Source organism: Hypanus sabinus, chromosome 27 (genome assembly GCF_030144855.1).
Source record: "Hypanus sabinus isolate sHypSab1 chromosome 27, sHypSab1.hap1, whole genome shotgun sequence".
Taxonomy (NCBI): Eukaryota; Metazoa; Chordata; class Chondrichthyes; order Myliobatiformes; family Dasyatidae; genus Hypanus; species Hypanus sabinus.
The window spans coordinates 11,801,191-11,826,622 of NC_082732.1; the positions used below are offsets into that span (position 1 = coordinate 11,801,191).

Genomic DNA, 25,432 nt, shown 5'->3' on the forward strand with positions numbered 1-25,432 from the left:
CCCCCCACATCCCAAAGATGATCTGGTCTGTGGGTCAATAGTCTAATGTGAATTGGCCCTAGTGTGTAGGTGAATAGTAGAAACTAGAATAAATGAATGCTCCATGTAAACTTCATATAGAATTAATGTAGATAGCCTTTACGCTCTGTATGATTGGATGGGCTGAATAGCCTGTTTCTATGACTCAAGTAGATTTCTGGACAGAGGCAAGACAGAGGGGCTCTGGTTAAAAAGGTAATTTTTGGGGTACATGGAATATAAAGAACCAACACACCAACACAATGGTACGGGTAGGTCACAGTCAGACTATGCCAAACTCTGAAATTCAGCATCATCAAAGGTTTATTGTTAAAATGTTCAGAGTGCCTCAGGGTGAAAGGAGAACACTTGAGATGCAAGTTCAGAAGTTAGAACTTGGAATGATGTTTTTTTTTTAATCCAAAGAATAATCAATTGATGGATGAGGTAATGTGGATCAAATTAAGCAGGCCAGCACAGAGGTTAGGAATGGAAATCTGAGAAGGACTCTGACCATAGAGTATTATGTGACTGGTTTTACAGGCAGAACAGAAGAAGGGAACAAAGAAACTGACCCATTCTCTTTGCAAGAAGATATTCAAATTGTAGTGAAATATAGCAATATATTCACCTCTTGTTTTGAGTTGAATAAAGTACACCTGAGGACAGGAAATACTAATTGCTATCAATAGTTTTGAGACCTAAGAAAGAGGAGCAGCAGTAGGCCATTTGGCCCATCGAGTCTGCTCTACCATTCAATCATGGGCAAATCCAATTCTTCCAGTCATCCCCACTCCCCTGCCTCCTCCCATACCCTTTGATGCCCTAGCTAATCAAGAACCTATCTATCTCTGCCTTAAATGCACCCAATGGCCTCCACAGCCACTCATGGCAACAACTTCCACAGATTTATCACCCTCTGACTAAAGTAATTTCTACACATCTCAATTCTAAATGGACATCCTTCAATCCTGCAGTTGTACCCTCTTGTTCTAGAATCCCCACCCATATAATAACGTTGCCATCTCCAATCTGTTCAGGCCTTTTAACATTCAGAATGTTTCTATGAGATTCCCCCCTCATTCTCCTGAACTCCAGGGAATACAGTCCAAGAGCTGCCAAACGTTCCTCATATGGTAACCCTTTCATTCCTGGAATCATTCTTGTGAATCTTCTCTGAACATTCTCCAATGTCAGTATATCCTTTCTAAAATAAAGAACCCAAAACGGCACGCAATACTCCAAGTGTGGTCTCATGAGTACCTTATAGAGCCTCAACATCACATCCCTGCTCTTACATTCTATACCTCTAGAAATGAATGTCAATATTGCATTCGCCTTCTTCACAACCGACTCAACCTGGAGGTTAACCTTTAGGGTATCTTCCACAAGGACTCCCAAGTCCCTTTGCATCTCTGCATTTTGAATTCTCTCTCCATCTAAATAATAATCTGCCTATTTATTTTCCCACCAAAGTGCATGAGCATACACTTTCCAACATTGTATTTCATTTGCCACCTCTGCCCATTCCCTAAACTATCTAAATCTTTCTGCAGGCTCTCTTTTTCCTCAACACTACACACTTCTCCACCTATCTTTGCATCATCAGCAAATTTAGCCACAAATCCATGAATATCATAGTCCAAATCATTGACGTACATTGTAAAAAGCAGTGGTCCCAACACAAACTCCTGTGGAACTCCACTGGTAACCGGCAGACAGCCAAAATAGGATCCCTTTATTCCCATTCTCTGTTTTCTGCCGACCAGCCAATGTTCCCCCCATGCTAGTAACTCCCCTGTAATTCCATGGACTCCTATCTTGCTAAGCAGCCTTATGTGCGGCCCCTTGTCAAAGGCCTTCTGAAAATCCAAGTACACCACGTCTACTGCATCTCCTTTGTCTACTTTACTTGTAATTTCCGCAAAGAATTGCAGTAGGTTTGTCAGGCAGGATTTTCTTTTCAGGAAACCATGATGACTTTGGATTATTTTTTCATGTTTCTCCAGGTACTCCATAATCTCATCCCTAACAATTGATTCCAACAATTTCCCAACCAATGATTTCAGGCTAAGAGGTCTATAGTTTCCTTTCTGCTGCCTCCCACCATTCTTAAATAGTGGAGTAACATTAGCAATTTTCCAGTCATCCAGTACAATGCCAGAATCTATCAATTCCTGAAAGTTCATCGTTAATGCTTCCACAATCTCTCCAGCTAATTCCTTTAGAACCCAAGGGTGCATTCCATCAGGTCCAGGAGATTTAATGGTCCACCCACCGACCATTAAGCTTCCTGAGCACCATCTCAGTCGTAATTTTCACTGCACAAACTTAACTTACCTGACACTCCTGAATGTCCAGTATACTGCAGATGTCTTCCACTGTGAAGACTGATGCAAAATACCCATTCCGGTCCTTTGCCTGCACTGCATCTCTCATTACAAGATCTCCAGCGTCATTTTCTATTGGTCTTATATCTACCCTCGACTCTCTTTTACCATTTACATACTTAAAAAAAGCTTTTAGTATCTTCTTTGATATTAGTCGCCAGCTTCCTTTCAGACAGTTGGAATTTGAGGTCTCTGGTTCACAATTGCCAAAGGCCAGATGTGCAACTGAGCCATTAAGGACAGTAATTAAAATCAGAACTTTGGGTGTATTTTGGAAAAGTAACCATTAGAATCTACAATAGAAAGTAGTTATATCACTGCTCTTGAAGAACTAGGTCACACCGTGAATAGGTCTTCATCTTTTCATCAATGATGAATGATGCTGCTGGCAAGTGCAATGATTTATATATTTTACTGATTGCCATTTGCAGAGAGATCAGCAGCAGGAGTAACCTCATTGCACATTGAGGAGTAGGCCTCCTGTGGTCTTTCATTTTTGATCTTCGTCTTGAACAGCCACTTTGACTTGGAAATCCACAGATCTACACCAGTTATTTTTGACTGCTTGCTCGTATTTTATCCTGGGAGTTCCATTTTCAGTGTGTCTAGTGACAGATTTGTGACATACGTATGGAATCTCAAAGTCAAGTAGGTTTTATTCTTCTTATTTGAAACACTGCCAAGTCTTCCCTTTTCCCGAAGATCCTCATTGGCTGTTGATCCAGTGAAATGAGATCGGATCTTACCACAGTAGCTGGAGAAATTACATCCAAGTATTAAGTAAATCCATATAATTAAAAGAAAAAGAAAAGGTTTTAGAAATAGTAAATATTTTTCTACAGATTATTGGAAAAAACCCATCTGATTCACTGATGTCTTTCAGGTGAAGAAATCGGCCCTGATCACTCTATATCATAAATAACTCTAGATTTCACTTGATACTACTGTGGTTCAAGCGTTATACACATCAGCCAACAAAAAAAAAGAATATATCTGGATCCAGTTTCTCCATCAAATGAGATGTAATTTTAATTACTCACTTGGTTCATTTGACAAACAACCATATTTTTCAGGAATAGAATGAAAAAATATGATAAGACATTAAACACACATTCATCTCAGAGCGATTTCCTCCTACTAAGAATCATATCAATTAAAACCAAATAATGATGCAATTCCTCATAATCCTGTTTTGAAAATGAGCCAATTCAGTCATTTTTATTGTGGTGCTTATTAATGAATGGATCTTGAAATAATTTGCTGGAGGTGATAGGTGAAAGCAAGTCTTTCAAATTGAATGTGTGAAAGACGGCACGTAAAAGTCTAAAGGATATATTAATTTGCAAAAACATCCACTTCATAAACAATTTGTTTTGAAGCAGAGTTGCTATTCGTTTTAGCAATTTAAAATTTTTAATTTAATTTCTAGAAATTGATTGATTTCTGATTCCCTGATAATCAACCAAAAGTCAAATTCCTAGGCAATATGTTTTGTGATTCTTTTTACATCTCTGTAAATTTTATGCCTTCCAAACGATGCAATATGTTTGGAGAATTTTGGAATGCCTTGGACAACCCAGCTGCACTGCTGTGGGTGACGCAGTGGTGCAGCTAGTGGAGCAGCTGACTCACAGTACCAAAGGCCCAAGTTCCTATCTGATGCCAGTTGATGGTTGTGTGGAGTTTCAATATTCACTCTGTAACCATATGGGTTTCCTCCCACACACCATTGATCCATGAGTAGATTGGTTAACTGGCCATTATAAATTGCCCCTAGTGCTTAGGTGAGTGGAAGGATCTGGGAAGAGTTAATGAGAATGTGGGATGTGGACTAATGCAGGATGAGTGTGAATGGGTTGGCATAGATGGGTTGAAGGGCCTGCTTCATTGCTATATCTCTGTACAATATCCCTCTGATATATTAAATTCCTCGCGAGCAAATTGGCACTGCATCTGCCCAGTTGACCTCAAAAGTTCCTGTATTTGAGAGGCATTGTGATAGTTTTATAGATAAAGTTGAGATTATTGAGCATGCACAGGCGCAGTGAAAGCTTACCCACAGCAGCATCATGCGCACATATCATCTGATAAGCATCAGTCACAAGAAAATCATAAATTAAACACTAATTATGAATTTGATACTCATCTGATAAGCTGAAAATTTATCCTAGATTGTCCTTTGGGGTCGGACACAACTTTGTATTAAATCTCAGTGGGGAGAGAATTTCTTGAGAAACATAAATCTGAAGGAATCAGGAGAGCAGTGGCAGTGAATGGACTTGCCCAGGCTTATTCCTGTAGGTAGGAAAGGAAGGATACAGAAAAGCAAACAAGAAACAGTCTCACTGATCAATGTTCTTGGACAGGTACACCTGAGGGTAAACCACAAAATAAACTTCAGTTCAACACTGGAGAATATAGAGTAAGTGGAGTTGAAGAAACAGGAAAGCTCTATTTATCATAGCGAAACAGGTGTCAAAGTGCCTGTTCTTTCATATTTACTTTACAGCTTTCAGAAAATACATCCACAAGCTAAAAGTATAACCTTGCCCCCAAACGTTGATTGGGGATGATCAGAATAGACGTTTAGATCTAACCTGATCTTCAGTTAAGATCTCAGTGCCTTATCTCTCACTTTGGAAGTACTTGCCTAGTTTGTCCTTCCAAAATGTAAGACCTTGCACTTGTCTGTTTTAAATTCCATCTGCCATTTATCAGCCCATGTTTTCAGCTGATCCAGATCCCACTACAAGCTTTGGTAGCCTTCTTCGCTGTCCACTATGCCCCCAATCTTTGGATCATTTGCAAACTTCCTGATCCAGTTTACTCATGGTCTCAATGCCATCCGGATCGATGATACAGATGACTACAACAATGGAGACAGCACCATTCCCTCTGGCACTCGACTGGTCACAAGCCTCCAATTCAGACAGGCAACTCTCAACTACCACTCACTGGCTTCTCCCACGAAGCCAATGTCTGTTCTGATTTATTACCCCATCCTGGATGACAAGCAACTGAATCTTCTTCACCTCCCCTCTATTGTTTTTCTTCCTCTTCTCTTTCCTCATTTCCCACTGTAATTACCCACACTTGTAGGTGATGCCTTATGCTGCAGGATTTTTTTTGCCCCCAAGGGCTCAAGCCTATCAGTCAGCTTGCCTTTGGATGATAAACTTGTAATATACAAAAATAATGGAGCTCTGAATTTCAAAATGCATTTGAGTTTCTCAAGATCGCCATAAAGAATCCCACTTTTTTGGATTCTGGAGCAAACACGAGGAAATCTGCAGTTGCTGGAAATTCAAACAACACACACAAAATGCTGGTGGAACACAGCAGGCCAGGCAGCATCTATAAGTAGAAGCACTGTCGATGTTTCGGGCCAAAACCCTGACAAAGGGTCTCGGCCCGAAACGTCGACAGTGCTTCTCCTTATAGATGTTGCCTGGCCTGCTGTGTTCCACCAGTATTTTGTGTGTGTTGTTTGGATGTTGGAACTGTTTGAGACCATAAATAGCAACAGATTTTTCCATCAGTTGAAGCCATAGATCATTTTGTAGAATTACAGTATAATTGTACTTAACATTTTAACCCTGTATCTGGCAATTTGCAAATGCACCTGGCTAGGAGCTGAGCACTGTGATGGGACTTTTCACCTGAAAGAGACCAATATCCAGCACATTAACTTACCTTTGTAATTTTCTGGTGCTGACAGAGCTGCTGGGTGCTTTTGGGATTTACTGCTCTATTTTCAGATTTGCAACATCTGCTTTGAGCATTTCACCATTTTAACTGTTACAGTGTTCTAGCCAAATTGGGCTGGATTGCACTTTCCTTGAATTTACCCCACTGCACTATCCTCATTTCAACGCATTACCTCTTTGAGGGCCTAGATGAGTTCAAGGCTTTTTCACCATGGCCACCCCACGATGTGGAATGGTCCACAAACATGTGACTAAGTGTCAGGTGGAAGTCTTTAGACTTCCTTGACTGCTGTTTGATATCTTGTAACAGCCAAAGGATGTTTCTAGTCTTTCTGAACAGCTCTGATAGAATCATAGAGAGACACAGCACACAGTAACAGGCGCTTCAGCCGGATTGGTCAATCCCAACCAAGATGCTCATCTAAGCTAATCCCATTGCCAGCATTTGATCCATATTTCTCTGAACATTGCCAATCCACGTACATGTCCAAGTCTCTTTTAAATGTTGTTCTCGTAACTGCCTCAACCACTTCCACTGGCAGCTCACTCTACATAAATAGTATACTCTGTATAAAGAAAAGTACTTGATTTCTTCACCTTGACAAAAAAGACTGAGAACCTTCACCCTATTTAGGCCCCTCATGATTTTGCACACCTCTGTAAAACCACCTCTCTGCCTCTTAAACCACAATAAACAAAATTCCAGCTTGTCCATCCTCTCCCAGCAAACTCATTCCTTCAAGTTCTAACAATATCCTTGTAAAGCTTTTCTGCACTCTTCCAGTTAAAAGACTCATTTCCTATAACAGGATGACCAATACTGAACATGACGTTACAAGTGTAGCAGCAGTAGCATCTTGTAAACACAGCATCCTGACTTTTAAAGTGAGTGCCCTGACTGCTGAAGGTCTGTTTGCCAAAGTCTCCTTCACCGTACTGTCTACTCATGACAGCATGACTCTGACCTCCATGGTCTCTCTGTTTATAAACACTCCCCAAGGGTCTAATATTCACTGTGAAAGTCCTACTGTGAATTTCAAAAATGTAACAACTTGCACTTGTTTGAATCAATCTCCAGTTGCCACTTTTTGGGCCACCTACTCAACTAATCTAGATAACCATCTTCATTTTCCACTATGCCACGAGTATTCTGTCAGGTGATGACGGCACATAGTTTAGGACAACTGAAGTATTTTAAAATAATAAAACAACCCACAAATAACTGCTCAAAAATAGTGAAGAAGCACATCTATCTAATGTGACAATGTCAATTAAATACAAAACACTTATCCTCACAAATCTTTTGCATTCTCGTTAGTGGCCTCTTTGAAGTGAAGCAGCTGTGTCAGATATACTTAGCTATGCCTGGTTAAAAGCTACAGAACCAAATAATAAACCGATTTACCCAGACAAGTTGAAGAAGTGTAGCAATAGGTCAGGTGCGCCTGCATCTGATCTCAACATGTTCTGGATATCTGCTCCGCTTTGCCAACATGCGAGTCAAGCCAAGCAAGAGATATCTCACCAATGGTACTCTTCCGAACCTCCAATAAAATGACTGGGCCATGGTCAAAGTCAAATTGATGTTTATTATGATATGCACTAATTACATATGTGCTCAGTTACAATGTAAAATTTAATACAGCAACATCAAAGATACGCATAAAAGCAGCATTTATAAGGGGAAAAAACCATGTATCCACACTTTTTGCAAGAATGATCACAATTAGAAAAAACATGTCCATCTTAGTGCAAGTTGCAAAAGTGCATTGTGTCCTTAATCTTTTAGGCTGAATGAAAGCTTTGTTGAATAGAAAGTAATCCTGCTCATGGCCATGATCTGCTTCTCTGCATCTGAAGCACAATCCAACTCGCGTTTTCTATTACTTTAGATGAAAATTTTATTGATTTTAAATTGAATCTCTTGTTATCAGAAAGAGACCTAGTAAATAGGAGTTCATGTTTGAAGCTGTGTACACATTGTCAGCCACAGCCGAAGTGATTAATGCAACTTTAAAGGATTACCATGCTCCCTCCCTCCAAAGAGGTTGGCAAAGGCAAAGCATTAAAGAAAAGTAAGAGCTTTCCTTTACATTCTGCAGCTGCTAAAGCCTCTGTATTAAAGGATGATGTGGCATCCACAATTGAGCCTCCACCCCACCCCCCATCACCCCCCAAGACAAAAAGGATTAATTATACACTCAGTTGTGCTTAGAGGAGGATAAATTCTTTTTAACCACTTGGTGCTCTGAAGCCCTCAAACACTAGTAACCCCTTATTAGTAGAAAAATTTTCAGCCAGGACCTACTTTCATACATTATACACCAGAATTCTCAAATACTTCCGTCTATACCACCATATCTAGAATTCAACATATACAGTGTAAATTGAATCCTAAGTGCAAGGTCCTGTTAATTCTGTGATATTTCTTAATTGGTCACAGCATGAAGGTATACAGGGAAAAGGCAGGAGATTGGAGCTGAGAGAGAAATTGAATCAGCTATGATGAAATGGCAGAGCAGACTCAATGAACCAAATGGCCTAATGCTGCTCCTATATCTTATGGTTTTGTTATTAAATGTTAATGTTAGATAGGTGACTAGGTGGAGGTATGTCTCTACCAAAAAAAGGGTTAGGTACTCCTTCCATCTGCTCTCCTGCAGGTAACCTGTCTGCAAAGTGTAACCTGCTCAGCCCCATGATCAGGGCACCATGGAAGCAGGTGGTGGATAGTCATATGAGCAGCTAGTGCATTAGAATAGTACAGCACTGATGCCAGGCTGACAATCTTTGAAGAGTATTGTTAATGACTGGGATCACCCATCTGATAAAGACATTAGCGATGGCAAACCGTTTCTGCATAATTTGCCAAGATCAATCATGGTCATTGACCATGATCGCCCAAATCATATGATATGGCACAGAATGATGATAATGAGTGTTAGGTATTTATTAGGGATCTGTGTATCAGAATGGTAAATGATACGTTAGTATTTATCAAGGAACCGTAGGGGAAGAACATGAATAATTTACAATTATTGTACAAGAATTTGATCAAATTTTACTTGGAATTATATGTGCAGGTTTGGCCTTATTACTGAAAGTACAATATGCTAGAGTAGTCTAATGACTGTGTGGCTAAGTACAGCTCCAATATCATATACATGTTTGCTGATTACACCACTGTTGTGGGCTGTAACAAAGGGGGTGATGAATCAGAATACGGGAGGAAGATTTAAACTTGGCTGAGTGATGTAGGAATGACAACCTGTCACTCAATGTCAGTAAGACCAAGGAACTGATCGTAGAGGGAAACCACGGATCCATGAGCCAGTAATCATCAGAAGCTCAAGGGTGGTGAGGGTCAGTAACTTTATATTCCTGGGTGTCACTATCTCAGAAGACCTATCATGTAAATATTATTGCGAAGAAAACACAACAGTGTCTCTGCTTCCTCAGGAGTCTGCGGAGGTTTGACGTATCGTCAAAAACCTTGGCAAACTTCTATAGGTGTGTGGTTGGAAATGTGCTGACTGGCTGCATTATAGCCTGGTATGGGAACACTTAATGCCTTTGTGTGGAAAATCTACAAAAGGTAATGGATATAGTTCAGTACATCACTGGTAAAACTTCCTCAACCATTGAGCACATCTACATGAAACTTGTACAGTACAAGAGCAACATCCATCAAAGATTCTCACCACCCAGGCCATGCTATTTTCTCACTGCTGCCATCAGCTAGAAGGTACAGGTGCCTCAGGACTCGCATCAAGAACATTAACTACAACTCAGCTGCCAGGCCCTTGAACAAAATGGGATAACTACACTCATTTATGGACTCTGTTATATTGTTATTTCGTGCTGGTTATTTATTGCTATTTATTATATCTGAATTTGCACAGTTTGTTTAGAGTTTACAGTTACTGTTCTACGGATTTGTTAGCTATACTCATGGAAAAAGGATCTCAGGGTTGTATGTGGTGACATCTATGTACTCTAATAATAAGTTTTTCTTTGAACTCTGAGTAGTCAGCACAAACAATGATGGGTTGAAGGCCCTTCTCTTTGCTATACTCTTCCATGTCACAATGCTTCCCTTGAATGATTGCTGGATGAGGAAATTATCACCCAAAGAGAAGCTGAGCAAAGAGGAATGGAACACTGGAAATTACAAGCGTGAATGTGTGAATTCACTGAGAAATATCTGAGAGAGTTTAACAGGAAGGATGTGGAGGGTTTGTCCTGGTTGGAGAGAGAAGAACTATGGGACATAGTCAAGTGATCAGGGTGAGGTAAGATAATTCTTCACTTAGATGGCGGTATGTTATTGGAAGTTATTCCTCTGGATGGGGGAAGGGGGGTTGGGTTAAGTATTCTGGGACACTGATCATTTCAAAAGCTTAGACTGAGAGATTTTTGAACTCAAACTGAATCAAAGATTAAATGAGAAAGTGAACTTGAGGCACAAGCTCAGCTATTATTGAATTGTGTGGCAGAGATGGGGCTTATACAGATGGGGTTCCTTTGTCCCTTTTGCATTGGATTATTTCACTATTACCCAAGTGGAAAACACCACACAAAAACACTAGCCAATCCCATCAACAAAATCTCACTTTTTCTGCTTTACCCATTATTAAACTTTACAAATATGCATCTCCTTTGGGTAAGAATTGAAAATCAAAGATTTAAAGTACATTTATTATCAAAGTGCTGTATGTATGTAATGTACAACCTTGGGATTCAGCTTTCCCACAGGCAGTCACGGAACAAAGAAAGCCATTGAACCCTTTCATGGATAAACATAACACCCCCTCCCCAACATTACAGAAATCACATAACATCAGAAACAAGCATAAAACACAGAATATGAAACATAACATTTGAGAAGAGTCCAGGCACATTCAGATTAAGATATCTGTATTCCTTTTAAAATCAAAAGCAAAACAATACCATGTAGATAGCATAGAATTTAACAGAACAGATTAATTGAGTTATTTAACATTCCTTCCTGTCAGCCATTTCAGCTTCAGTGCATTACAGAGAAACAGCCTGGAGTTTTAATCATTTTTTTAAATATGCAATTAAATGATTGATAGATGGTGTCCATTATGTATCATCCCAAGGGCAGCAACAGGCCATCCCAAGCTGGTGATTTTCAATGCAGGCTGCATACAAGTAAGAGCTACACCACTAATGGATCTGATCACAATCACAGCTCTGCCACCTTGATACAGTCGGGTCATGACTGGTGGTGGTGAAATTCCTCAGCGATGGCAAACCCCAGCTCTTGCCTAAAGCTAGAGCATTAACCACTATCTATAACCAGAAAGGCTAAACTGGTTCCCTGAACCCTCCTGAAATGTGCACCATCAAAGTCAGTTTTCAACTGATTTGATTGCCTGCTTGGGCTATTAAGATTCAGCTAAGGACAATAGTTGAAACCTTGGGACCCTGAAGCATCAAAGTCAAAATCAAATTGATTGTCATTTGCACAAGAACACGTATGCACAGGAGCAATGAAAACCCATTCACAGCAGCATTGTGGCACATATCGTCAGATAAGTAGCAATCACAAGAAAAATATAAATGAAATATACACAAAAGAAAACACAGAACAAACAAGCCAATTTCAGTGCAGAGAGTTAAAAGTGGTGATAGTGTTGCTAAGCTGTAGTGATTTGTGTTTTGTTGTTGGTTTAAGAACAGAGCGATTGAAGGAAAGCACTGTAGCTATTCTCAGACCTGGTGGTGTGGGACTTCAGGCTTCTGTAGCTCCCGCCCGATGGTAACTGTGAGATGCCCAGCCCAGTCTACAGATTCTGCTGGTGATGAGAAGGGATGTTCCCTGTTGTATTAGGTCTGCAGTTTCTTATGTTCCTGTGCATTCAGATTGCCATACCAGACCATAATACAACCAGTCAAGATATTTCTAACAAAATATCCATAGAAGTTTATTAGAGTGTTTGGTGGCAAGCCAAACCCCTTTAACCTCCTAAGAAAGTAAATATGCAGGCACATTTTGTTTATGACTGCATCTACATGATAGGCCCAGAACATGTCATTGGGCGTGTTAACAGCCAGGAATTTAAAGCTGTTCACTCTCTCCACTATTGATCTCTCAATAAAGATGAGGACATGATTGTCCTCCTTCCTCTTTCTGAACTCAACAAACAACTCTTCAGCTTTGTCAAATTTGAACTGGGGTTTCTTTTTGCGGCTCCGCTCAGCCAGGTGACCCTTTTTCACTCCGGTAAGCTGATTCATCCCAGTCATCGTGGTAAACATGTGGTCTGGAATCACCAGTGCTCCCAGTGGATTCAGGACAACAACTGCACCAGCATCATAGAAATTTTAGCAATAACTTGAATCTAATTCTACGCAAGGAAAAATGAGGAATTATTCTTTGAAATCAAATAACCTGCATCTGAATGGAAACTAAAGGAATTATGATCACCAGATCAATCAAATTATCTCCTGATCACAATTCCATTAATTTCAAGATAATTATGCTCCTTGAGTAGATATTCTAAACTAGAGGAAGGACATTTCTGATGACATCAGAAGGGTCCAGGCAGGTGTGGATTGGGATGCTGGGTAAGTGGAAGGTTTTTGATTGTGAAATTTTGAGAGTACAGAATCTGTATGCTTCTTTTAGATTAAAAGGCAAGGCTATCAAGTTTAAGGAACCTTGGTTTCTGAGGGATATTGAAGCTCTTGTACCGATAAAGAAGGAGCCGTATGTCAGGCATTCTGCAGCAATGAGCAATGCACACCAAATATGTTAGGCGGCATCTAGAGAGGGGAATAATTAGTCAACATTTTGGACTGAGGCCCTTCATCAGGACTAGGAAGGAAGGGCAGAAACCAAAATAAGAAGTGGGGTAGGGTGGGGGGAGAGGAAGCAGTAGAAGTTGGCAGATAATAGGTGAAACTAGGTTCAATGGGAAAGTGGGTGAGTGGGTTGGGAGGGATGAAGTGTGAAGCAGAGAGATAACAAGTGGAAGAGGTAAAGGGCTGAAGAACGATGTAAGCAGATAAGATAGGACAGGGAATTATGGAATAAAGGGAAGGAGGTTGGGAACCGAAAGGAAGTGATGGACAAGTGAGGAGAAGAGAAGGGGTGAGGGGGTATTCAAAAGAGGAATGGAGAAAGAAGGAAGGAGGTAGAAGGGAGAAATCAATGTTCATGCCATCAGATCAAAGGCTATCCAGTCAGAAAATGAGGCGTTGCTCCTTCAGCCTGAGTTTGACATCATTGTGGCAGTAGCGGAGGCTAGGGAGAGACTTTCTAGAATGGGAATGGGAAGTAAAATTGAAATGGGTAGCTACTGGGAGATCCTGCTTTTTGCAGCTTACAAAGCAAAGGAGGAGGATATTGCAATGGAAGTGCTGTGTACAACCTATGACCTCAAATGACTTGCAGGTGAAGTGTCACCTCACCTCAGGGCTCTGTGCTGAGCCCTGAGGCAGGTGTCGCATGTATCACATGTCAGGACGGAAATAATTTGGGAGGTGCAAGTGGACCTCCAGTGAGTGTTCCTTATGGAAAATAGAGTGGGAGGGGTGATCAGTTTAGGGGAAAATGTGCATAGTGTTAGAATCCCATTTGGGATGTGGATGATATGGGGAATGAGGTGCTGGATATGGAGGCTCGTGGGATGAGAGGTAAGGACAAGGAGAGCCCAGTCCTGGTTATGATGGTGGGATGATGGAGATGTACTAGAAATGTAGGAGAGGTGGGCGAGGGCTGTAATGGAAACCGTCACCCTGAGAACAGATGCGGCAGAGGTGGAGTAATTAAGCAAAAGGAACAGCATTTTCACAAGTGACAGTGTGGGAAGAGGTATAGTCAAGATAACCGTGAGAGTCAGCAGCTTTTAAATATATCATTGGATAGTCTTTAGAGATAGAGACATAGAGATTGAATCAGACCTGGACCGTAAATTTAAGGGCAGAGTGGAAATAGGAGGCAAATTTGATGAAATTTATGAGCTCAGCATGCCTCCAGGAAGCAGTATCAATGCAGTTGTCATTGTAGTGGAGGAAAAGTCGAGGTGCGTTATTAGGCTTGAAACTTGGACTAGTCCAGGTAGTGAACAGAGAGGCAAGCATATCTAGGCCCCATGCAAGTGTCCATTGCTCCAGCTTTAGTTTGAAAAGTGAGAGCGTCAGGCATAGGCAGATAGGAGGCATTTGAGATGTATAAGAAAAGTAAGTACACACTTAAGAGAGAAATCAGGAGGGCTAAAAGAGGACATGAGATTACTCTAGCAGACAAAGTGAAAGAGAATCACAAGGGTTTCTCCAGCTATATTAAGAGCAAAAGGATAGCAAGGAGATAAATTGATCCTCTTGAAGTTTATGTTTAAGTTTATTGTCATTCAACCATATGCATTAATTCCACCAAATGAAACAACATTTCAATGTTCCCTGATAATCAGTTTTGTCTTCCATGCATGGAGCTGAAAGAGATAGGGGAAACCTTGAAATCTTTTTTTGTGCTTGTACTTAATTTGGAGAAAGACTGTGTATAGAACTGAAGTAAAAAAGTATTTTGAAGATGTGGAGTAAATTGGATTATAGAAGAGAAGGTCCTTGCTGTCTTTAAGTGAATTAGGGTCCCCAGGGTCTGGCAAGGTGTCCGCTTGGACCTTGTGGGTGGCTCGTGCAGAATATTTACAATGCAGGATAGCAAATGTTCTGTTAGTTTGAAGAAAGGCTCTAATAATAAGCTGGGAATGTATATGCCAGTGGGCTTCATGTCAATCATGGTTAATTATTGGATGGTATTCTAAGGGGCAGGATATATAAGTACTTGGATAGACAGGGCTTGATTAAGGATAGTCAACATGGCTTTGTGTGTTGCAATTTATGTCCAATCTTTTAGAGTTTTTCAAGTAGGTTACCAAGAAAGTTGATGGAAAGAAGAGAGTGGATGTTGTCTACGTGGATGTTAACAAGGCATTTGAGAACATGGGAGGCAGGTCCAGAAGGTTAAACCACTTGGCATTCCAGAGGAATTCATCAATTAGCAGGAGAACTTAGCAAATGGTAGTAGATGGTTGATTCACTGACTGAAGGCTTGTGGTGTGCCACAAACATTGGTGCTATGTCCATCGCTGTTTACCATTCATATCAATAATTTAGGTGATAATGTGATAAGCTGGATTAGTAAATTTGAAAATGCCACAAAGAGTGGGAGCATGATGGACAGTGAGAAAGGCCATTAAAGCTGACAAGTGATATGCTTAGATATGCTGGGTAAATTGGCTGCAAAATGGCAAATGGAATTTAATGCAGATAAGTGTGAGGTTTGGGGAGGATAAACCAGGAGAAGTTACACCGTGAATGGTAGGGCACTGAGTTGTGCAGTAGAAGAAATGGGCCTTGGAAAACAGATTTATAATTTCTTGAAGGTGGGATCTCTTTTGGGTCATAGAGAGAGCTCTTGGCACACTGACCTTCATAAAACTGGAAATTGAGTACAGGAGACGAGGTACAATGTATAATCCACTGGTGAGATCAATTTTTGTATGTAGTTCTGGTCAACTACCTGCAGGAAAGAAATCAACATTCAAATGGCACATGATGATGGGATCTATTTTTCTGGCTGCTCCTTTTTTGTTGCTATTTCTGGGTGATTTTTGGATTAGGCCAGCCTGCAGATAATGAACACTGAGCTGAACTAAACTGAAAAATGCCTTTTAATTTTGTCTTTTATACTCTGTGTTTTCGCTCATTTTTTTTTTGTTGCCATTTGCATGATTTTTTTTTACACTTGGGGCTGGGAGTGCTTTTTGATGTTTTACTTTGAATCGGTTCTATAGTTCTTCTTTGTTTCATGGCTGTCTGTGGAATATCAAAGTTCTATTCTGCATTCAGGCTTTGAATCTTTTGAATATTCTTGAAAGAGTGCAGGGAAAGTTACACAGATCTTGCCAGGTCTTGAGGACCTGTAACAGGGATAGGTTAAATAGGTCAGGACTTTATTCCATTGAGTTCAAGAGAATGAGGGGTTATCTTGTAGAGGTTTAGATGGGGTGCATGCACGCAGATTATTTCTCCTCAAGTTGCGTGAGATCAGAACTGAACTTTAAGTCATAGGATTTGTATGATGGATAAAATATTTAAGGGAAATCTGAGGAGGAAGTTGCCAGTGGAAGTAGAAGTTGTAGGCTCAATTGTGACATTTTTTTGATAGTATGCAGAAAGCTTAATAAAGGAGATACAATGGCTTCATGAAAGAACAAAATGGGACAGTGAAATCTAGAGCGAGTGACTAGATGAAAGAGAAAGTGGAAGAGGAAGCTGAAATCAGCAGCAAAAGTTGAATATTACAAAAAGACCAGACTAGTATGGGCAATATAAGGAGGTTGTTATAATGAAAAGTCAGTAAAGAATAATACAGAAAGAACATCTAAAGCTGTTTTAATCAGGGAATGTCCAAGGTTGTTTTATGCACTTAAAATAATGAAGCAACATAAGAATGAGAAGGGCCAGTGTGGGCCCAAGGGCCCCACATGTTGAGCAGAAATATAAGGAATGATTTGTAATACTCTGTAGATCTCTGCACAAAAAAAGATATGATTTCAATGCTGTAGTTAAGGAGGATGAGTTTGGAGTAATGGATAGGACAAGCATGATAAAAGTGAAAGGATCAAGGGGATGAACAACTTTGAAAGTGAATTAATATACCCCTGAAACCTTTAATCAAGGACCATGGGGGCACAGTCCATAATTTTTGTATCCTTTCTAGGAGTCAGAGGATGGCAGGTGCCAATGTGAGTCCCTTTGTTTTAAGAGGATAAACCTAGTAACTACCAGACAGATTGCTTAACTGATTGTTACCAAATTATTGGGATCCATTCTAAGGGATTGTATAAACTTTTGTATCCAAAGGCATACACAGATCAAGGACAGTCAGTATGGATCTGTTAAGTGAAGGTTGTGCCTGGCTAATTTGATCATAGTCTTTGAAGAGGTAATGAGGAAGATCATTGAGGGCAGTGACTTTGATGCATTCTTCATGAATTTCACTAATGTTTTTATAATGTCCCATGTGGCTGGCTAGGTAGAAGAAAAAATTAGAATCCATGAAATCCAAAGAAGACTAAGAAATTGGATTCAAAAATCAATGAAATAATGGGAAGCAAAATTTAATAATTAATGAATATTTTTATTACTGAAAATCTGTTAACAATTCAGATCCACAGGGCTCAGTACTCAGTTCTAAATAGATGGTACAATAACGTAGTTCATAAATAACACAAAGATTAATCATTTTGTTGGCAGTGAGGACAAAAGGTTTGGCCTGAAGAACATCTGGTCAGTTAGGCGAAAATGGAACATGAAATTCATTCTGAACTGTGGATGAATTCATTTGGGAAGGTAAGGGACCAGATAATAATTGGGAAGTTAATAACAGGTTTAGAGGAAAGAGGGACTTCGGAACATGTGTCTACAGATTTTTAAATGTACCAGGGTAATAGACAGATAGATAGATATGGCGCCTATATAAAGTATTCACACCCCCCCCCCCGAGAAGTTTTCATGTTTTATTGTTTTACAACATTGAATCACAGTGGATTTAAATTGGCTTTTATTGACACTGATCAACGGAAAAAGATGCTTTGGTGTCAAAGTAAAAATAGATCTCTACAAAATGATCTAAATTAATTACAAACATAAAACATAAAATAATTGATTACATAAGTATTCACACCAAGTAACTATTGAGAAGATTCACCTTTGGCAGCAAATACAGTCTTGAGTCTGTGTGGATAGGTCTCTATCAGCTTTGCACATCTGGACACTGCAATTTTTCCCCATTCTTCTTTGCAAAACTGATCATGCTTTGACAGATTGCATAGGGATCATAAGTGAATAGCCCTTTTCAAGTCCAGCCATAAATTCTCAATTGGATTGAGATCTGGACTCTGACTTGGCCTGGGAATTAACTTTGTTGTTTTTAATCCATTCCTGTGGAGCTTTGGTTTTATGCTTGGGGTCATTGTCTTTCTGGAAAACAAATTTTCTCCCAAGTCACAGTTCTCTTGCAGACTGCATCAGGTTTTCGTCCAGGATTTCCCTGTATTTTGCTGCATTCATTTTACCCTCTACCTTCACAAGCCTGACAGGGCCCTCCACAGTAAAGCATCACCAGAGCATGATGCACCCAGCATCATATTTCACGGTAGGGGTGGTGTGCTTTTGATGATGTGCAGTGTTTGGCTTATGCCAAACATAATGTTTAATCTGATGGCCAAAAAGCTCAGCTTGGGTTTCATCAAACAATAGAATCTTCTTCCAGCTGACTTCAGAGTCTCCCATATACCTTCTGGCAAAGTCTAGCTGAGATTTCATGTGGGTTTTTTTTCAACAGTGGCTTTTTCTTTGCCACTCTCCCATAAAGCTAGTTAAGCATTCATACAACAGTTGTATGCACAATGCCTCCCATCTCAGCCACTGAAGCTTGTAACTCATCCAGAATTGTCATAAGTCTCTTAGTGGCCTCCCTCACTGGTCCCCTTCTTGCACCATCCGTCAAGGTCTGGTTCGTGAAGTCTGTGTTCCGGTTCACGGTCCGGTCCGTGGACTCAGGACTCCGGGTCTTCTGGCTGTCCACTGTTTAAGTTGGGCTTAATCAGAGGCGTCTGATTCTCATATTGGGGCTGGAATATAAGTGGCCCTGGGTTTGAGTGTGATTGCTGGTTTGTCTTGTTGGTATCCTGTTGGGTAAGTCAGGCTGTCTTTGCTGTTACCCTGAGGTTGGACTGTTCCCTTCCTTCTCTCTGAAGCCCTGCTGGCAACCTTGCCTGTATCGCTGTCAAGTTCAGTTGCTGGATTGAGACTGGAGCCTTGCCATGCCAACAGAAGGAGCTATCTATTGTTGAGCTTGGAACTGTCTCTTAGTGTCCCTGTGTTTGGTGGCTGTGTATGAGTCCTGGTCCTATGACATGTCTTCAAGTAGGGGTCCTGACTCTGTGTAAAGCCCTGGCCCTATGTCCTGTTCTCAAGGAGGGGTCCTGACTCTGTGGTTTTGTGCTCCAGTCCAAGGCTCAGTGGAGGTTCCATTTTGAGTCCAAGGCTCTGTGGAGGTTTCCAGTCCTGTAACCTCCCTGTCCAGTCTCTGGCTTGGAGTCCTTGTCCAGGTTCTTATTTCCCAGTTCCTCCCCCAGGTACAACTTTCCTACCCTAGTCCTAGCCCATGCCCTGTCTCCTAGTCTTGTCCAGTGTCGTTTCTTCCCCACTTCCCTTGCTTTCTTGATACACCTAGTCCTGTTCCTAGTACTTCAGTGTCTGTGTCTTGCATTTGGGTCAGTTCCCAATGCCCACCTTATGACACAATCATTCAGTTTTTGAGTACAGCCTACTCTAAACAGATTCAGAGCTGTGCCATATTTTTTTCCATTTCTTGATGATGGACTTAGCTGTGCTGCAAGGGATATTCGGTGACTTAGAAATTTTCTTGTATCCATCTCCTGACTTGTGCCTTTCAATAACTTTTTTGCAGAGTTGCTTGGAGTGTTCTTTTGTCTTCATGGTGTAGTTTTTGCCAGGATAGTGACTCACCAGCATTGGGATCTTTTGGATACAAGTGTATTTTTACTACAATCAATAGAAACAACTTGACTGCACACAATTCTCCAAAAACAGATCTCCATTTAACTAATTAAAACTATTTTGACTTCTAAAAACAATTGGCTGCACCAGTGATAATTTGGTGCGTCATATTAAAAGGACGGGGAGGGAGGTGAATACTTGAGCAATGAATTAATTTGTGTTTTATATTTGTCATTAACTTGGGTCAGTTTCTAGAGATATCCTTTCACTTTGACACAAAAGAGTCTTTTTCTGTTGATCAGTGTCAAAAAAGCCAAATTAAACCCAATGTGATTCAATGTTGTAAAACAATAAAACATGAAAACTTCTGGGGTGGGGGTGAATACTTTTTTTTAAAATAGGCACTGTAAATACTTTATAGATCCCAAAGGAAATTAGTGTCACAGTAGCATTACAAGTGCAGAGATATACAAATATTAGAAGAGAAGTATGAAAAAATAAAAAATTAGTTATGGGTACCTCAGACGGTCTAACAGGAGAGGATCATCACTTCCCTGGCTATAGGTTGACTCATTATAGAGCCTAATGGCTGAGGATAAGAATTACCTCATACAGTGCTCTGTGGAGCAGCACAGTTGTCTCAGACTATTACTAAAAGTGCTCCTCTGTTCAGCCAAGGTGGCATACAGAGGGTGAGGAAACATTGTCTACAAATTCCAGGATTTTCTGTATGGTCCTTTGTTCCACCACTGCTTCCAGTGTGTCCTGTTTGATTCCTATAACAGAACCAATCTTTCTAATCAGTTTATTGAGCCTTTTGTCATCACCCATGTTGACACCATTACCCCAGCACATCACCACATAGAAGATTGTATTGGTGACAGCAGACTGGTAGAACATGTGAAGGAGAAGCCTGTATACTCCAAAGGACCTCATTTTCTCCAAGAAGTAGAGGCAATTCTGGCCCTTCTTATACACAAACTCTGTGTTGGTGTTCCACTCAACTCTGTCATCCACGTGCACCTACAGGTACTTGTAGGTCCTCACCATCAATAGTTACAATGAGCTAAGCAGGCTTAGTCTTCCTAATCAATGATGTGGTTTAAAAAGTAAACAGATTCCATACCTTCTTAGCCAAATGATAGAATGAAAGAGCAGACAGCCATGGCTGGAATGTCTCCATCACTAGTTAGACCTCTGCTTGAGTACTGCCTAGTCAATACATCAAAGGAAAGAATTGATTTACGGGAGCTGGTACAGCGTGGACAAGAATCAATTGAGGTGTATTGGATTATCAATGGGGTAAGATAGCATTAGGCTGAGGATATATAAATAATAAGAGAGGATGAGGTAAATATGGGATAAGACTAATCCCAAGTTTTGAAAGGAAATCTTCTCACTGTAAATCTTTCCAGACTTCCAACATTCTGTGAAATATTAAACCATGATTCCCCACATGGACATTAATGTGGAATCTTTTCTAGGGCATTTGAGACTGGACTGTGATTTCTAGTAACAACCACATCCCACCAATGAACAAAAGGTTGCTTAATTTAAATGCTTCTGTTAATTCAATTTTATTTTCTATTTTAATGTGTGATTTATAATACAAGTTTTACAATTTGAACAATTCAAAAATTTGTGACACAGAAAAATAAATTGAATTCTAGAATAGACTGTATAATTACACATGCATAATATGTAAACAAGTTGAATAACTTGCTATAGATCCTCAGACTTCATTTCATCAATTTTAAACCTACACTACTTCCCACCTCTCTAAAATTAAAGCTTACCCCTTCCCTGGGCTGTTTTCTCATTATGTATTAATTGCACAAGCTGAAATTTATCCCAATGTCCACCTTCCTCCATACTTTATAATTGCACAGAGCTCTGGAAGTGTAGAGGTGTTTATATCAGTAGTATCTCCCTTTTAAAATTGAGACTAGTTGCATTCCAATTTGCCCCTCATCCATCCTCTTACCCTTTATGTACACCTCCTGCTGCCTGATGGTTCTTAACCTGACAAATTTAATCAGAGGCACATCAAAATGACCACTGCAAGTAGTGAAGTCCATGGTCTGTTCAGATAAAAATGACCATGATTAAGGATGAATTGCATTCACAATGTAACTTCCAAAATTGCTTCTGGTTTCAACAATATACAGTAACTGAGGTAAAATGGAGAAAAAAGAGACACCTAGAATTTGAAGTGACAATTTGCCAGAGGAACTCGATGGTTCAAGCAGCATTTGTGAGTGGAAAGGAAGAGCTGATGCTTTGGGTCAAAACCCTGCATCAGGCCTGATGAAAGGTTTGGACCTGAAATGCTGACAATTGCTTTCCTCCCCTAGATGCTGCTTGACCCACTGAGCTTCTCCAGTAAGTTATTTACAGCTAATGACACTTGGATAGACACTACTAAGTGATGCCCAGACTGTTTTTCTCTCCTGCTTGCCTGTTATTAGCTGAGTTTTCAAATAAAACTACAAATCATCTTCAGAGACCTGATGCCTGCATTTTGTCTTCCTGAGTATGAAGTTCCACGTCCAGAAGTGGAACGCCCAGAATTACAACAGGCCAGTTGATTGCCGTTTTCAGGTTGGGATGTCTCATTAATTCATCCAAGATCTAAATTGGTAGGCATTAAATTTCAAGCAATTTCCAGAAGGGGCATGCCTGCTGACAACTTCTGCAGAGAACAGCCCTGTGTGAGATTTCCACTGATTATACAGTATTTAGCAATCTATGTGTGCACACTGGCCTCCTCCCTTTTAATGCTTTTCATTGTAAAACAGACGGATGCACATGAGACAAGAAAAGCTGAAACTTGCTGTAAAATGTTTATTCAAAGGACTCCAAGGACATTTATTACCAAAGAATGTATGCCGTATACAACTCTGAGATTCATCTACCCACGGATAGGCACAAAACGAAAATGAACCATGGAACTCATTTGAGGAATAAAACATAACACCCCCCCCCCCCCCCACACACACACACACATGCAAATTGTGCAAATGGCAATTAAAAACTGAGCAAAACCACAGTATATATATATAAACAATCAAAAGTGTTAATTTTCTGCTGGACACCCTGATTCAAAATCGCCCAAACTAGCAACAAGAATTGAAGCACTCTTTTCGGATTGTCTCTTCAACTTTCTAGACCCATTGGACAACAGTTATTCATATAGCATAAATGGATGAAGCATAAACACAAGAGATTCAACAGATGCTGGAAATCCAGAACAGCGCACACAAAAGGCTGGAAGAATCAAGCAGGTCAGGCAGGATCTATAGAGAAAAGTAAAAAGATGATGCTTCAGGCTGAGACCCTTCAAGTCCTGTATTACATTGCAGTTATTATTCCACTGCCACTGTCTTTCCTCACGTAGGCAGAATTGGACTATCAGAATTAGGTTGCTACCTTCTTCAGTAGAGCCGGGTCAGATGGCTCATTTGACAACAAAAATGAAACCAGTAATCTCTACCACCTAGAGCAGAGGAAAAGTATTGGAGAAAATCACTATCATCATGTTGCTTTTAATCACACATAATCCGAAGGCCAGGATTTCCAATACTCGAGAGCATAGTTTTAAGGTGGAAGTGAGCAAGTTCAAAGGAGCTGTGCAAGGAAATTAAAAAAAAGAGAATGGTGGGTGCCTGAAATGCTTTGCTCCAGTCCGTTTACTTTGCATTGGACTGCAAGAGAAGTGAGGAACCTAGTCAACACACACACATTGCTGTATTGTATAACGGATATAATATATTATGTAATATATATTGGATCAGTTTCAGTTTGGCATTTAATTGCTAATTTAATTAGTCTGGCACATCGTCATGGACTGTAATGCCCGTCCCTGTGCTCTACTGTTCTGTATTCTATCCTGAGTCCATCAGAGATTATAATAACCCCAAAGCTGGAATTTGCTCCGGGCGGGTACATACAGAATGGGTGGAAGAAGTGAGAATTGTCTAACCCAGCAGTGGAACCCATCAGGAATGGAATACAATGCTATGATTAATGAGATTTGTAGGGTTTTAATGCATTAAAAAGTTGAAAGTAGAAGAAAAAAAAATAAGATAAACTGAGTACACCTTTTGTCCTGAGAGTTTCCAGGCCACCCTGTTTGTTTAAAAGAAGCAGCCAGTGACATCATTGGGCATTGCGGGATGTGCATGCTTAACCAGTGGGAAAATGCGGGGATTTTATTCAGAGAGGTTGGGTTCGTGTGGTGAACTGAATGTGGAAGTTAACAAGATTTGAATCAGTCCCAAAGTAACAGGAAGAAAATGCAATACAGATTGGGGGCAGAACAGAATTTACTAAAAGACTGATGTGACCTGAACAGATTTTCAATCTCCTCATCATCCTCTACTTCCTTGCAAGAGTTTAATATTCAGGCACAGAGATTTTAATGTCTTGATCTGCTGATTGCTGTGAGGGAGTATGTGTTGAAATTACCTCATTCCACTGAGCTGGAAAAGTGTACCCATTGTCCCTGTTCCTGTTCAGTAGCCTGCAAATCCTTTCAAAAAGAAATTGGAAACAATCAGAGATCATTAAATTGCAAAGTCTCAATTGCAAAGGTGGAGATGACTCAACTGTCATATTTCAAGTAGTTCCCTGTATATTTGATGGCTGTAAGTGTTGCTGAAAGGCAAACATTTATTGCCCTTGAGAAGGTGGTGATGCACTCTCCTAAATCACTATAGTCCTCTTGCTGAAGGAATTGAAAGGTAGGTTCTTCCAGGTGTTAGATTTAGCAATGATGAGGGAACAGCAATATATTTATAAGTCAAGATGTTTGCCACATGCTGGTAGTGTCCCATGTACCTGATTGGGTTTGAGAGGTGCTAAATGTAGTCTGGGTGTGTAACTATAACTGCTCACCATGGAGATAGTGGTAGTGGACTGGGAGTGAATCAGAAGGGCTGTTGTTTCCAGGATGATCCTGACTTGCTTGAATGTTATTGAGTCACTTCCTTCCAGAAAGTGCAGACAATTCCTTCATATTTCCATTTCAAAATTTCTCACTGAAGGCTAAAACATCAGCCAGTCCACCATCAACAAGATCCCATAGACAGCAATTCAGAGAGTGAATAATTAACCATTTTTGATGCTCTTGCCAAGGTTCAAGTGGTGAGATGGAATCTGCAATCTTCACAAAAGAAAATGCAGCTTCAATTTAGTTTTAACTGACTCTGAATCAATGGTGTAGAAATAGCAGTTCAACATTGACATTGAACAGAGCTGCTTGTCATCACGGGCAGTCTTAAGGAGTTGTATTTCCCTTTTCTTGATATCAGATACTAGCCTCTGCCAGCTCCAGGGAATCTCGGGTGTTCAGCAACTATGGTATTACCAAGGAGGCTGTCCATACATAGGCTGTAACAAGTCTTGCTCCAGTTTCAAACCCTCTTACAGCAAAGACCATCACATATTTTGCCATCTTAACTACTTGCTGCATCTGCATTCTTGCTTCTAACATCTGGTGTATAGGGACGCCCAGATCTCTTTAAGTGCAACATTTCCTTATCTATAACTATTTAAATACCATTCTGTTTTATTGATCTTCTAATCAAAGCAAAAATGTTACATTTATATTGCCTCTGTCATGTGTTTGCTGACAATGTGGTTTAGCATGCCATTAAAAACTCTGATCCCTTTGTCCAGAACAAGGAACTACTGAGGGCAGCTTCTTGAATTTCCATATTTAGCTAAATGTATGCTTACTCTTGAAGCTATTGT

At 40.2% G+C, this 25,432-nt stretch overlaps 1 protein-coding gene across 1 annotated transcript in view; it reads left to right on the plus strand.

Annotated features, from left to right (window-relative positions):
* The window catches only part of ajap1 (adherens junctions associated protein 1), a 394,581-nt gene that overhangs the window by 282,673 nt on the left and 86,476 nt on the right, over positions 1 to 25,432 (plus strand). The window lies entirely within an intron of this gene.